Here is a 14,657-nt window from a genome sequence, read left to right on the forward strand (position 1 = left end):
GGCGACGGGACTCTTGCGTTACCGGAAAACTGGCTCCACTGTTTCCGCCTGACTCCTGTTTATACCAATTTTGGGCTGTCACGGACTTAGCTTCGATTCGAAGGACTTTGTATCACGCTCAATTTATCCGAAGTTAAAGGCGGCAAGAAATAAGCATGCTATGTAATGCGAACATGAAACCGTTCCTTATCTGTTTTATATATCAGGAACGTGTATTGTAAAGTATAATCTGTTATAATACGAATATTCTATATACTCATAAAGCACATTTCTGACTCTAAGCTTGATATTATCCTTTCAACCGTCCTTTGTAAGCACTCTGGCCGACCGCGCCCTGTTTCGGCCGGGGTGCCAGCAAAGAGTTACTTGAAGGAGAATTTATACTGCCCCGCCAAAAGCGGAGCTAATGTGAAGCAACAAGAAAAACAGATGGTAATGAAAACCTTGTGTGTGTGTGGTGGGAGCTTGTTCTGCACTTGTCCGTAGTTTTTGATGTCCTTCACCCGCAGTGCCCGTTCAGCCGGGACAAATGCTGCCCACACAGTTGTGTTAGTGTGGCATGAAGACCGCCTTGTATACGCATTCCGAAGCTCACCGCAGATCGATAGTCACATTAGAGCCAAGGCCAGAGTGGGCCGCGAGGACGGCGGCTAAGGGAAGCGGGGAACGGATGCGGGACAAATTGGGACCGGCCATATAGTTTTGGTTTCCGCCTGGAAAGACGTCCGGCACTCTGCGCGTGCATCGCGTTGCCTCGCCGTCGCCGGAACAGTGACGGGCACGGAAAAAACAGGGCACCGTCGTCGTCTTGTGTACAACCAGCAAACAGAGTGCAAGATGGGCCGCAAGAAGCGCTGTGGCCGGGTATCTGACGCCAAGACGGCAGAGACGGCCGGGAAAGAAGTTGCGCGGCCGCCCCCGTCGTTTCCTCCCCCTCCTTCCGCCGGCTTGACCGGAAGTGGGCCCGGAAACTGAGGCGAAGCAAGAGAGGAGCATCCGTACAAGTGGGGACGGTGTGCGCTTTTAGTGCGCAGAAAAAGTCGTGTATACGCCCAAGTAAGAGCCCTGTGAGATGCACTCGTCTCGCTCTGGCCGATCCCGCAAGCTCGCGCCACGTGTCGAGTGGCCGGCTGCTGCGTCTTTGCTTCGTGCTTTCTACTCCGGAGGCTGTTACGCCGTCTTATCATATTTCCCTAGCCGTTTCCTTTTCGCCTTTGGTTCAGTGCGACACTGCGGGGAACTATGAGGGCTGATAGGTGTATATATACCCGCAATGACCATTTTATTAGGGATACGGGCACGAAGATTGAGATTGGCTAAAGTCGCCAGTCAACTTGCAACACGGCGAGCTGCCTTTGGTTTGCACTGAGGCCGTTTTTTCATACCGCGACGTGCGGAGTCCCAATTGCTACGGTTGGAAATAAAAAGGTTCCCACGTGGTAAATTTAAAGGCCCACTCCTGAACACACCACCGACGAAGCCGCCTTAACATTAAAGGAGTACTGACACTAAAATTTTATGATGTTTTTTTGTTCCTTTTTATTCCTTTATGTTCCTGGCGAAGCCGAAACAGCACTTCAAATACTTGAGCGCGCGATAATTACATTAATCAACCCGACAATCGTCCGTTTTTATTTCCCGCGCTTCCAGCCCGGAGTGTGCGTGTGGCAGAATCATGGCATGACCTCCCCGTTTTGTGCGGACGTCAAAACACTGCAAAGGCCGGAGGAGCCGTTGTTTCGACGGTTTCGACTGCCCGCACCGCCGCCGGAGCTGAGCGGATGAGCTGTCTGAAGGCGTTAGGCCTAGCATTGCGGCGGAAATCTGATGACCGCTTTCAATAAATTACCTGATGGCGGCTTCTGTTGCCATTCTGGGCTTTATCATCGGCTGCTTTCCCGCGTGTGGAACGTTTTGGCAAGAGTGCCTTTCTGGGCAGCGGTTATGCCTGTAGCTCTCGATACGTGCATCACTTTGTGAACACGCCAGCGCCCAATCGCCGCTCGCCGGGCCGCGCGCGTGAAGTGACGTCACGAGTTTCTGACGAGCGCTGGAGGAAGACGGCTACGTCACTCCGTTTTCCTCTCACGGAATGATGTCACGCTGATGTCCATTTTATGCTCACCGCTCCGCGGGCTGTTCCGTCGGCGCGATAAATGAGATAAAATTGAAGTATGTTCCACGCGTCGCAGGCCGCTCATATTCTAGCCAGGGTATTCGGTTGAGTAAAGGAAGCGAACTGTGTAATAATATTAACACCAAAAATTGGTGTCGAACCCCTTTGAGTTTTGCACAATTGGACGCGGTAGCATTTATGCAAGCCCCGGTGCTTTCGTTGTTGGTGGTTTCGCGCCAGGTCACCCTGGGGTCCTACGGAGAACTTTAGGCGTAAAAGGTATATCGCGGGATATTTATTGTAAGAGGTTGAATATGAGGGAATAAACCAGGCAAAAGCTGATTGAACATACCTTATGCTGCTCCCGTTCGTTTCGTTGTTATCCACCAGTATGGGTGAACTTTCACCTTTCCAAAAATGTGTCCCTGTATATGTTTATACTGCGCTCCAAATGGCGTCGCGCTGGGATAATGCAGCTAACAAGGTGGCGTTATCCATCCCCCTTGCTAAGCCTGTTTGGAACGCAACAATTGTGCGCGCTAATCTCCCTGCATGCAGGGAATACGTTTTTTCGGGAAGGCCGTTAAAAAATCAGAAAGGAGGTGTGCCTTAAAAAATACCCCTTTCGAGGGCTTATCGTAAACAAATGAGATTTCTTCGCGATTTCACAGCTTTGTTACTGCTTGCAAATCGTGCATTCTGTTTACGTAATCACGGGACGCCTCCGCCAGCCCCCGGCTAAGTATCGCTTGTTGTTCTTCGTGCTTGCATAGCTGAAGGGTCGGAGCCAATTAACGCAGCTTGAGGGGTTACGTGTCGTGTGTTGCCGGTTTATTTACGGCACAAAAATTTGGGAGAAGCGTTGTACCTGGTGAACGACCTGTATATTATCAGGTAGAAAAAATAAAGGACTGGAGGCAGTGTGAGCCTGACTCGACGAGCTCTGTAGAACGTGTGGATTCTTCAGCATTTAGAGCACAACACAGAAGGGGAGCCTGCAGAGCGCTCTCCTGACGAATACATACGGCGTGCGTAGTCAAGCGTGGTGTCTTGATTTTTTGTGCTTTGCTTTACGCTTGACAAGGGTGTTGTCATTGTTGTTGCTGCTGCTTCCGCCAACGCAGACGCGTCGAGTACTCGAGTCTGGGATTTTTCCCGTGGGGAAAACTACGCTCGGTACGCCTTTCCGGTGCTGTTGGCGGAAAAAAAATGGGGGTAGGGTGAATATGTTGCTTAATACCCTCCACCCGCGCGCGCGTTCGTTTCTGCTTCTTTGCGGTAGGACTGCTTGCTTGTGAAGCACTGACCTGACGAGCCTTTGTTGGTTTTGTTTGTTGTTTATAGATATAATTTGAGTGCGCGCTACGTCGCGTACATGATACCTTTTTCTGTACGCCTTCAAAATTGTTTGATCCACGCACTTATATTTCTTGGCTTAAGCTGCCAAAGAAATTCTCTATCGGTATGATGTTTCTGAACGCGGTTTTGCTAGGTTTAGAAGAACGTGCCAACGTGATCATGCCTGTCTGAACTATTCACTTCAGTATATATTGAAGTCTGCAGCAGCCGCGGGGGAAGGAGACTTTTTTTTTTTACAGCGAAAAGCTGTATATGGCTATACTCCCGTTTTATTTTATTTATTATTTTTTTAGGGCGACAACTTACACGGCAGTGCATCCCCGCTCCTTCTTGCTACCGCCGGCGTCTCGTTCACAAGTTGCGTCATCAGCGGGTAACGGCGCTAGCGTCGTATTTGCAGAATACCGGTCTTGTGCGATATACCAACTACGCTATCGGGGAGGCTTTGCTCCCTCCCTTTTCTTAGACATTTATGTTAAGGTAACTGTTTGCGAGGTTTGTTATGTTGAAGGGGCCATGCAGACAAAACACAAGTTTGGTTCATTCGAAAGTTTGCCTCGTTAGAATCATAATGACTACACTTTTTAAAGTAAACTTCGTTCAAAGAGGCTACATAATTAGAAAAAAAATGGAATGGCCATGCGACCCACTAGCTCATTTCCCGCAACAGAACCTATGATGTCATATGTGCCAGCTCTGCGATTGGCTGAGGCCGGCGAAAGCAAACGCAAATTAGCAGGGCTTATAAGATTGCTGAACGAGCTATTTCCGCTCGAATTTAGGGCACATTCTTTTTGTAGCAGTAAGAATGGTGAGGCAAACAGTGGGAGTTACAAAAGTACACGTAAACATAGAAGTACCGATGCGTACTGCTGTTGGTACTGCGCGCACTATGCTTGTTTTAGCTGTAAAGTACTGCGGCGCTTTGGGGTTGTCTCAGACGACACTGGCCGGTTGGCGTAAGCGACGGTGTGTTACGGGACCATATTTGTCGAACGAACACCATGTGAAACGGTTATTTTCTACCTTAACAACAAAAAACGCCAGGTAGAAATACGGTCAAAAAATGAGGGAAGGTCAGACTAACGCGTAACACTTGAAAGGAGCGAAGGTGTACGCAACCCTCACGACCATAACGAAGGTTTAAGTCCACGAGGGCAGCCGACTTGCTTCTTTTTTGCTACCCCAATGGCCCTCACCCCATTTTTATTGCTATAAGTGTGAGCTTGCTTCATTTCATGGAAGTGATCATCATTGCACATCACATTGGAGCGGCGTACGCTATGACGTGTCTTTCTCTTCCCGAGCAAGTGGTGCCACGATTACGGTGAACGCTGGAGCTTTTTTTTTTGCCATTCCTGGCTAATCTCCCTGAATGGGTGTGCTTGGCTTGACAAACGTGCGCCGGGAGCGATGGGGGGTCGCCGCAAGACATGCACGCGTGAGCGCTCGGCATTTTCTAGTTTTGGTTAAAATGCCGGGTGGTCGCCGCAATCTGGGCCAATCTCCCCAAGTGGGTATGCATGGTTTGACAAACGTGCGCTGGGTGGTCGTCTCGAGGCACAGTCGCACGAGCGCTAGGTGTTTTCTTGGTATTGTTAAATGATGGGCGGTCGCCGCGAGGCTCGCGCTCACCGGCCCGTTCACGTACGGGTGCTCGGCAATTGGCTGGCTTGCCCCCCCTTTCCAACCCAACCTTCGAGCAGTGGGGGGCTTCCCTGGCCAGCCCGGACCCTGATATCCAGCTTAAGTTGGTGACCCGAGCACGGACGGCCAGCCGAAGTCAAGGCATCCCGGACTAGGGACGCCTTCCACGGAGCGAGGCCCGCACATCAGCCTCTGCTGGAAAATACAAATATTTTCTCTCTCTCTCTCTCTCTCTCTCTCTCTCTCTCTCTCTCTCTCTCTCTCTCTCTCTCTCTCTCTCTCTCTCTCTCTCTCTCTCTCTCTCTCTCTCTCTCTCTCTCTGCAATTTCTTGGCATTCTTAACTGCGGACACGAAAAATTACAATTTGCTAAACAGCTTCGCTGTTAAAACAAAGCAGAGTCAGAAAACGGCCCGCCGGGGTATGGTGGCGCCATCTAGGTTCACTAATGGTAAATAAGGCTCGCGCCGCAGCACACTAGGTTTAGCTTTAAGACCTGCTCTTGTCATGTCACTGCAGACGTCAGGAAAGCGCACGATTTGGCGGGAGAATCAAAACTTTAACCTCAATTGTTTAATTTTTCAGTGAATAATGCATCGTTTGCTTCCGGACAAGCGCTGGGGGCACTACAAAACACGAAATCTTTCGAATAAAACAAACCTGTATTTCGTCTGCATGGCCCCTTTAAGGTAACTGTAGGCAGAGAACTCGATGGAGAGATGAACTAGGCAAATTTGGGGGGAAACATGGTCCTACCTAGCACTCGATGGGCGTGGCTGGAGATCTTTGGCGCAGCCTTTCGTCCTGCAGTGGACACAACCTGTGTTATGATGCTGCATGATGGTGATGATGATGATGAACTGTTTCCTGCGCGTGGGGCTGAATCGTCTTTTCCCTGTGGCCTTCCTTGGAATTCTTGCCTTCTGGCCCCTATTTCTGCGTTCATTCAACAAGCCCTTCGACAAAGTGTAGGGGAAAGTGTAGGGGAAACAACGCTGCCGGTAGCGTAGTGGTCATCGCACCAGACGCGTATTCTGGGGGTCGTGGATTCGGATCTCACCCGGCGGCCATTTTTTCTCCACTTTCTTTGTCTTTCCAAAATCTTTATCTGTTTCAATGACCTACCACATTCTCCCCTTTGCTTTCCGAGGCTTTCTGGACTGCCAACTCTTATTTCTCTCTCTCTCTCTCTCTCTCTCTCTCTATATATATATATATATATATATATATATATATATATATATATATATATATATATATATATATATATATATATATATATATATAATTAGTATGAGCAAATAATCCGACACACGCGTACCCGTTTCTTACCGATAAGGAAGTAAACATCCTTGTAGATGTGCTTGCGCTTGCCCAACTATTTACTCATACTCTTCCTACGCGCTTTTCGCGAGTTTTCTGTTTTCCTAAAGTTTTATGCACACGCGCATGCACGCACACGCACACGTACACGTTGCTAATGTTTAAAAATTCCCCGCATTTTCCCGAGGGGAAGAATGTGAAAGTGCGAATGCACGAGTTGAATTTGCGCGGTTCGGTAATGTTCTCGAAAGAGAGATCACACACACACACACACACAACTACAAAGAAAGAAAGATACATTTATTCACAGACACCTATTTGTGTTGTTGTTGTACTTGATCTCAGCTTTGAAATTTCGTGTCAGTACTCCTTTAAGCAGGTGCATTAGCCCTTCTCACGCCCGATTCTTGGCCAATCCCCCACGTGGGTATGTGCCATGTCAGCGGCCAGGCAGCGCGCGCCCATCTCCCCCCGTTGCCAAGGAAGACGAGGAGATTCCTGGCCAATCCCCCACGTGGGTATGTGCCATGTCAGCGGCCAGGCTGCGCGCGCCCATCTCCACATGCGCGGACATCGCCGGTGGACGCAGGTTCAGGGTCGCTTAAGAAGTGCATTCGCACTTAAAATGGCAGGAATTTCCAGTTTTCCAGAGCCTCTCGCGTCGGCCTCGTTGACGCGGCGCTCACGATTTGCACCTAGTTCGAGCATGGACGGGCGATCACGCCGGTAACGTACTTCCCACCCGATCCCACGAGAAGAGGCTCGTATAGTGCTCTTCCAGGAGCAGCGACTCCGAAGAACCACCAAGACTGCAATCCCCTCCGTCGCCTATTCTCTCTAGACGTCCGGCGCTATCTCTCGATCGTTATCGTCCGCAGAAACGAGGAAGTTTTTCCCGCATCGCCAAGCAGCGTTGCGTAATGAAGTGGTCGCGCGGCACAGCGCACTCACTGTTTCGGGTTCCCCTTTTCTGTTCCGTTGGTTGGTTTGCTGGCGCCCTTCTTATTAAGACAATGGGAAGCAGCGGCGCCCTCGTCCGGTGGGGGAGGAGTTTTATTTGCTTCCTGCCCTTCTTTTCCCTCTCGTATGCGCCTCCTTCCCTCGCTCGGACCTGCAGGAGCATAAAGCGGGTCCCCAATAACTTTCGCTCCGGTAGCAGCGCTGACGCCCGCGCGGGGCTAGCTGGTGAAGACGTGCCTTTGTCATATTTATATGCCGGCTTTTGTTCGCATCGCCCCCTTTTACTTCTGCGCCCGCTCTTTGCCTTCTTACTCGGGGCCGCCAGTTTCTCGTGAGAGGAGCTAAAGAGCAGCGAACAAAGGATGGGGAATCTCAATGCGGAAATCGGGCTCCGCCTCCAGCACCCGTGGTTTTCCCTTTTTTTTTTTTTTTTTTGCGTGCGTGCGCGCACTGCCGCTGTCACGCCGACAGTGCTGCTGGCTTGCCGTATATATATATATATATATATATATATATATAAGAGCAGAAAAACTTCGAACAAGGTAAAAGCACGATTGTGGCCTACGTTTCAGCAAAGGAAAGCAAGTTCTCTTTGCTGAAACGTAGGCCACAATCGTACTTTTACCTTGTTCGAAGTTTTTCTGCTCTTGTGTTCTCTACCATCTTCAAAGTTCTACTACTCCCTATATATATATATGTATATATATTGTAAGGCCGATGGTAGGCGAAGACAGACCAGTACGCGCAAACCGCTTTATTCGCAGGTCGAGCTGCCAGGCAGAAAGATGGCGACCGAACCAGGTTACCGATGATGATAGTTCGAGAAGGTAAAAGAATCGATGATGATGAGTATATACAGAGATGAAGAAGCCGTGGCCGCAACCGGGCGCCAGTGAGGATTGCATTCCACTGGGACATTGCATTCAGCGCTCCGAACTTCCACAAACAAGATTGATTGATTGAAGGGTTTAACGCGCCGACGCAACGCAGGCGATGAGGCGCGCCGTAGTGGAGGGCTCCGGATTAATTTTGACCACCTGGGGATCTTTAACGTGCGCCGAAATCTCGTACACACGGGCGTTTTTGCTTTTCGCCTCCATCAGAAAAGCGGCCGCCGCGGCCGGGAATCGAACCCGCGACCTCGTGCCCAGCAGCGCAACGCCTTAGCCACTGAGCCACCGCGGCGGGTTTCCACAAACAAGGCTACCACTAGTCTCACAACATATATATATGTATATATATATAATGTTGTGTGTGTGTGTGTCAATGCACTCTAAGACGACGCAACCAAATGCATGTTGCTCACTTCGCAAGCTATTTTTTTCGCATATAGTTTAGGCTATAGCGTATAGGCTATAGATTCGCGGGCTATTTTTTTGTATTTTGCTTAATTAGATAATTCGTCAATTCTAATTAGCCAACTTTCGAGCTAACGAAGCTGGGCAAAAAAATCCCAACTAGAAAGTTGCAAAAGCGATTTTTAAAACGTTCGAATAAACACTTTCTGTACTGCTATCGTCGTGATTGCAGTGCTACCAAACGTTCCGCGTACAAATAATCATAGGCGCGCAGCCGCTTAAAAAGTGACAGTGCAGGTGACGAACCTGTTGATTCAGCACGAGAAACGATAACCGCTGTATCTGCTTATCGCTATTGACAATCTGTACAAAGAGAATTGCACATCGCTGGCGTAAATGGCACAGCCAACACCTACGTTGCTGCCCTGTCGCCTTCTAAGCAACAGCGCGCCTAATTGCAGTTCGCGTGCGGTACGTTTGGTGGCACTGCAATCAAGACGCGCAAGCCTGCACGCCACGTGGTGTTTTTTTTTTTTTTTGTATTTCGCGGGAATCTTCAATAAGATGTCTAACACTATAATACTTAATGGGTACAAGTAGAGAAAGTGTTCATTCTGACGTTCTGAAAACTACTCTGGAACTTGCTAATTGATTTTTTGCTAGCTTTGTTGGTTAGAAAGTTGGCTAATAAATAGGACTAATTATGTAATTAAGCAAAATACAAAAAATAGCGTGATAAACTACATACAAAAGTGAGTAACATGCATTTGATCGCGCCGTCTTAGAGTACATCGACATATTTTACTCAGGCTAAAGTTAGGTGAAACACCCTGTGTGTGTGTGTGTGTGTGTGTGTGTGTGTGTGTGTGAGTGAAGTAAAATAGGGAGAGTGAGAGACGGGGCAGCATATTGAGCCCGTATATCAAGAAGTAATCACACTTTTTTTCGTCTCTGTGGGAAATAACATTGTTTTCCTTATATTGCTGGTTGAACCTGCTGGGACTTACTTTAATGCATGGTGTGGTGATGACGGCACAGTTTCAGTAGAAAGGAATCAGAACGAACAGCTGTTTATAATTTTCGGCAATTTAGGACTGCTTTCCTAAAGCTATAACGAGTCTGTATAGCAGGATTTTGAATTTGAAAGGGTTATATTGAACACGCAGAAACCAAGCCTCTCCCCCCTCCCCCCACCCTGTGCTGTGACATACATTGAATCCGATCATACCGTGCTACCATTATTTTGTAATGTGCGTAGTATATGGAGGGCTCCAGATTAATTTTTACCTCTGGAGGACCTTTAACGTGCGCCGAAATCTCGTACACGCCGGCGTTTTTGCTTTTCGCCTCCATCAGAAAAGCGACCGCCGCGGCCGGGAGTCGAACCCGCGTCCTCGTGCTGGGCAGCACAACGCCTTAGCTACCGAGCCACGCGGCGGGTAACATGCATAAGCAATGTAAGCGAACGTACACACCTCAACAGCAAGTACATGCTGTGTCCTTGTATGTCAACGCGTTTCTGCCATCTCACTTCGCGTATTGCGTTAAAAATGCACGTGAACGGAACTTCGCCCAACGATTGGTCCTTGTACCTCGCACGCCTCTTTCAAAAAGAGTCGTTTGCGGCCAGTTGTGACGTCGGGGAATAGCGGGAGTGTCGAAGGTCCAGCGTCTTTGCAAGTTAAGGAGATAATATGCCGAGATACGGTATTTGATTGATTCTGGGGTTGAACGCGCCGACGCAACGCAGGCGATGAGGCGCGCCGTAGTGGAGGGCTCCGGATTAGTTTTGACCACCTGGGGATTTTTAACATGGGCAGAAATGTCGAACACACGGGCGTTTTCGCTTTTCGGCTCCACCAGAAAGGCGGCCTCCGCGGCCGCGAATCGAACCAGCGCCCTCCTAGAGCTACGGTATTAACGGAAGAAAAGCTGGCTGCGGCGCAGTCAAGTATGCACAGTGGTGTTACAACTTCACAGCTGGTAAATTATCTCAAAACACGACTTTGCCATCTAGGCAGAAAATGTTTAGGGGTGTTTCCGCAGAGCCACGTACCGCGCATGCAGTGTTACCGGTGCCTTCGAAAAAATCATTTGGAATTTCGGTTCCGTATCCAAGCAAAATGACTCGTCGATGCCTTTGTAGTTCACTGCTGGCGTGTCACTATTTCAGTATTCCGATTATGTAAAGCGAAGTGTCGTTACTGCTACGTAAAGTGCGAGCGTGGCACCCAAACTATAAATCGTCGGCCGCACCTCCTGGACCCCAAGGTCAGTGGCTGTAGTGCATCATGGCAATGTTTCGCTTTTTGTCAAGTTCCGCTCATCGTCCGTTCAATACACCAACTTCTCTATATATACGACACTCGCAAGCACATCCGCGATTCTCTGCAAGCATTCAATTTTCACGTGTACGTGCTTTGCTAGTAGCTAAATCTGTCGTCAGTGTAGTGCGATTGACGAATCCCAAAACGCGAGCACTGTGGGTATCGGGATCGGTATAAAACAACGCTGTCTGGCAGGCGTTGTTAAGATCCGGGCGGCCTGCAAATGCATGCATGCAGTTGTGTCGTACGAGACGGGGACGTATGAATAGCTCCGTTCCCTGGCGAGTTTTTCCCTTAGGAAGGCGTAAGGGATTCGGAGTCGCTAACGCCTTCTCGGCAGCGGCAGTGGAGAGGTAGCGCTCGCTGTAACCTGATTAGCTCCGTCGTCCTTCGCTTAAAGCAGCAGAAGCACCATCGTCGTCGTCGTCGTCGTCGTCCTGCCATCGCTCGCGCATGCGCGGCTTGCCCTTACCGGAGTTCCAAGGTTCCGACTCTGCCTCCCCTTTCTTCCCGCTCGTTTGCGCCATCACTTCCGATGAAAGTATGGCTCCCGCTTGGTTTTCGCCTGGTGCAAACGTCTTCGCTTTCTGCTCCTTTATTCACATGTTTGCGCCTTATCCCGAGTACACGGGCATCTTCTATGATATCTTTAGAGTGCTGCTTTCTCTGCCTTAATTTCATTCGTTTCTTTCTCTTCTCTTCTTTTTTTTAGGGGGGGTGGGGGGCGAATTCGTTTTTTTAGGGCCGTGTGAATCCGCTCTCGATGTTTCTTTTTTTTTTTTTTTTTTTCTCCAACTCCGTCGCTTTCCCGGGGCGAGTCTTGCTCCCCCAATTAACGTCGGTGCTAACGAGGAGCTTAGCTTTTTTCCTCCTTGGAGCAGCCGAGGAGCGATTCGCCGATACTGCGGAGGCAGAGTAGCCAGCTAGCCGTCTGCTGTGCTGCGGCTCTTCGACTCTCCCGCTGAAACTCTCTTATAGGCGGCTCGTCCGGCCGCCGCGCTCTTGTCTATTACGCCCGGACAATCGCTCTCGGCTTAGTGTCGCTGCCGCGCCGGCTTTCTTCGGAAACGGTCGACTGCGCCGGTAATTCTATCACGCCCACACGTTGCCGCTTCAGTCCGCTTGTTTGGTGTCTCGTCTACGAGCTTACATGCGAGTGGGGCGCGAAGCTGTCGAAGTTGGGGCCTAATTGGGAGTGCTCCTCCGGTGACGAGATAAGCAGGTTGTGCCCTTTTTCCGAACGCATCCTTTGTGTATCAGCGTCAGCGCTGCCCGATTTTCTAGTACGCGTTTTTCTCTTCAATTAGAAGGGTTCCTAATGGATGTTGACACCACTTTGCTTTGTCTGACGGGTCGCTTTGTTCGAAAAGTATGAGGGCTCTTCTTGCGCGTACACGGTCCATGTCGTATGGAAGGGCACCGTTAACCCCAGGGCTTAGTTCTAACTACTGCCCGGAGCGTCTTTATGTCTCGTGTAGGTGCCAGTAACTGAAACAAGCAATTCGTTTCAGGGTATCTTGTTGGGCGGAGCAGTCACTTTCCGGTGTTTTCGAGGGTAGCGTGGCTTTTATATCGCATTCGCAAAGTTTTGGAAGCCATGTTAGTGTAACGCATGTAGCGTGGTTTGTTCCTAGTTTGTCATTTTTGTAAGTTTCTCGGTTTCAGGGTTTCGTTTATGTATCTCTGCGTGCTTTCTAAAGATTGTTTTGAAATTCGCGAGAAAGGAGCCTCGTCCAGTCAGAACGCGGGTTTGAAGAGCGGAACAGATGACAGGCGCAGTTAGCCGCGGTTTGTGCCGTCGAAGGCAGAGTAGCCGTCTGACGGAGACGTGTATGTGTGTGTGTGTGTCGTTCGGCCTCGAGGCATGTAAAGTTGTGAACCGTATAGGCTGAAACGAAGGAGCGCCACCGTGCAGTGGCGCGTTTCGGCCACAAGTGGAAATCGTAACGAGGAAAAGCATGCTAGCGAGAGTACAGTCAACTCTACTCGGGTACAACATAAAAACGGCAACGGAAGTCGCTGCTATGCCTCATCACCGCAGCCGGATTTTACTCCGCGCGCCGCAAGTAGGGCGTTACTGGGAATATTTTGAACATGGCATGACCCGTTTTCGGGATTTTTTTTTTCACTTAATATGCTTATATACTACTTCATCGACGACAAACTACGTGAGAAAACGCAGACGATATCACGCGTTCATAGCAGTCCCCTTTCAAAACGCGCGCGCCCGTTGACATCCGGTTCCGTCGCTTAGTCGGAGTGATACCGTACATGAGCTATTGACGTTCTTTGCAATTGTTCCGTAGTATAGAAGCTTTTTATTTCGCTGTAGCGAGAGCACGGGCTGCCGTTGCTGCAGTCGAGGCGGCCCGTACGTCGGCGCATGCGTGGTCTCTCGTTCGAGCAAGCGCAAAATATACTGGCGCCGTCTTTCTGAAACATCGTATTTGTGTTCATATGTGCCGTGTTCGTTCGCGTGTAATTACACTCGATTATAGGCGCCTTCGATTATAGGCGTTTCCTCGATTATGGGCACAATCCCTTCTGAGCACCCTCTGCGAAGGGAGTTTTCCAGTAAAATTGACATTTTAACTTGCATCTTCTTATATAATTGTCCCTCCCAACATTTTAAGGCATCGCGGGTTCTAAAAAGCAACAGAACGGGTGCCTAAATAAGAAAAAATACGGTATATCCCGCCTGAATAAATTCGCACGTATAGTTTGAGAGCCAGGATGCGTCTGCGTATACCTTCCTTCGCTTCGGATGTCGTCTTCGTTGCGCTGCCTATAAAGTAAGAAAGGAAAATGCTTCTAAGCGGTTTATTTTCCCCAAATAGATCCTTCGAAGCTTTGCCCAGGGTGAGCGAAAAGTCGATACGGATGTTTGCTGGCGATAAGTTGGACGTACGTTATCGACACTTGAAACTCCCCTCAAAAGAAGAACGTCGCCTTACTCGAGCGCTGAATAAGGGCCGCGGAAGTCGGTGTAAAATAACAGGACGCCTCGGGTTCTCGCCCTTTACAGAAAGAAAAAAAAAAACTGAGGGGGCTTGTGGAGCTGTGGGAAAGAAAATGTGGATATGAGGAAAGCGAAAGCTCTGGCACTTTTCATATGGAACGAGTTAGTCAAGCACCGACGGCTGGAACTGTTGAAGCATGACTTGATCGAACTCGCCATGCGATATGAAGACGCCGTTCCGCCTGTCATCAGCGTCGTATTGAATTGCGCTGTCGTCTGAAGAAGGATGAAGAAAGAAAAACAAAAAAAAAAGTAGCAGATTTGTCTTCGCTTAGCTAAGGCGTAATTTGAGACCGCGAAGGCATCAGACGTGCGTCCGCTGAGGAACGGGTCTGCAGTGGCGCCCCCCGTGCCCTCGGCTACGTGGCGCTGTGGAGTTGTAGAAGCACAGGGTGAGTTACTCCTTATGTACCGTATTGTGACAGCTTTATAAGGTCGCTGAAAAGCTGTGACGGATTCGCTGAGTCTAGTCAGTTGGGTTAAGTTGCTTCATATTTCTCAATCCGTGCGTGTTGTTTGTTTATCAGTTATTAGTGCGGCTGCATTGCTTTCTGATGGATGTATGCGGTAAATGACCTTCGCCTCGACCTCTAAATTAAGCCAGCCTTT

At 49.4% G+C, this 14,657-nt stretch overlaps 1 protein-coding gene across 4 annotated transcripts in view; it reads left to right on the forward strand.

Annotated features, from left to right (window-relative positions):
* Pgant5 (polypeptide N-acetylgalactosaminyltransferase 5) overlaps positions 1–14,657 on the forward strand; it is a 274,060-nt gene that overhangs the window by 101,514 nt on the left and 157,889 nt on the right. The window contains exon 1 of one of the 4 annotated variants that reach the window (XM_077698474.1): positions 14,379–14,440. The exons of the other annotated variants lie outside the window; for them this stretch is intronic. The gene's annotated coding sequence lies outside the window, so the exon portion shown is untranslated. Of the gene's footprint in view, positions 1–14,378; positions 14,441–14,657 lie in introns of those variants that run through there. 4 annotated transcript variants of the gene reach the window in all.

The sequence above is a fragment of the Haemaphysalis longicornis genome, unplaced genomic scaffold (assembly GCF_048455015.1).
Source record: "Haemaphysalis longicornis isolate Haplotype H1 unplaced genomic scaffold, Haemaphysalis longicornis Haplotype H1 scaffold_2, whole genome shotgun sequence".
NCBI classification, from domain to species: domain Eukaryota; kingdom Metazoa; phylum Arthropoda; class Arachnida; order Ixodida; family Ixodidae; genus Haemaphysalis; species Haemaphysalis longicornis.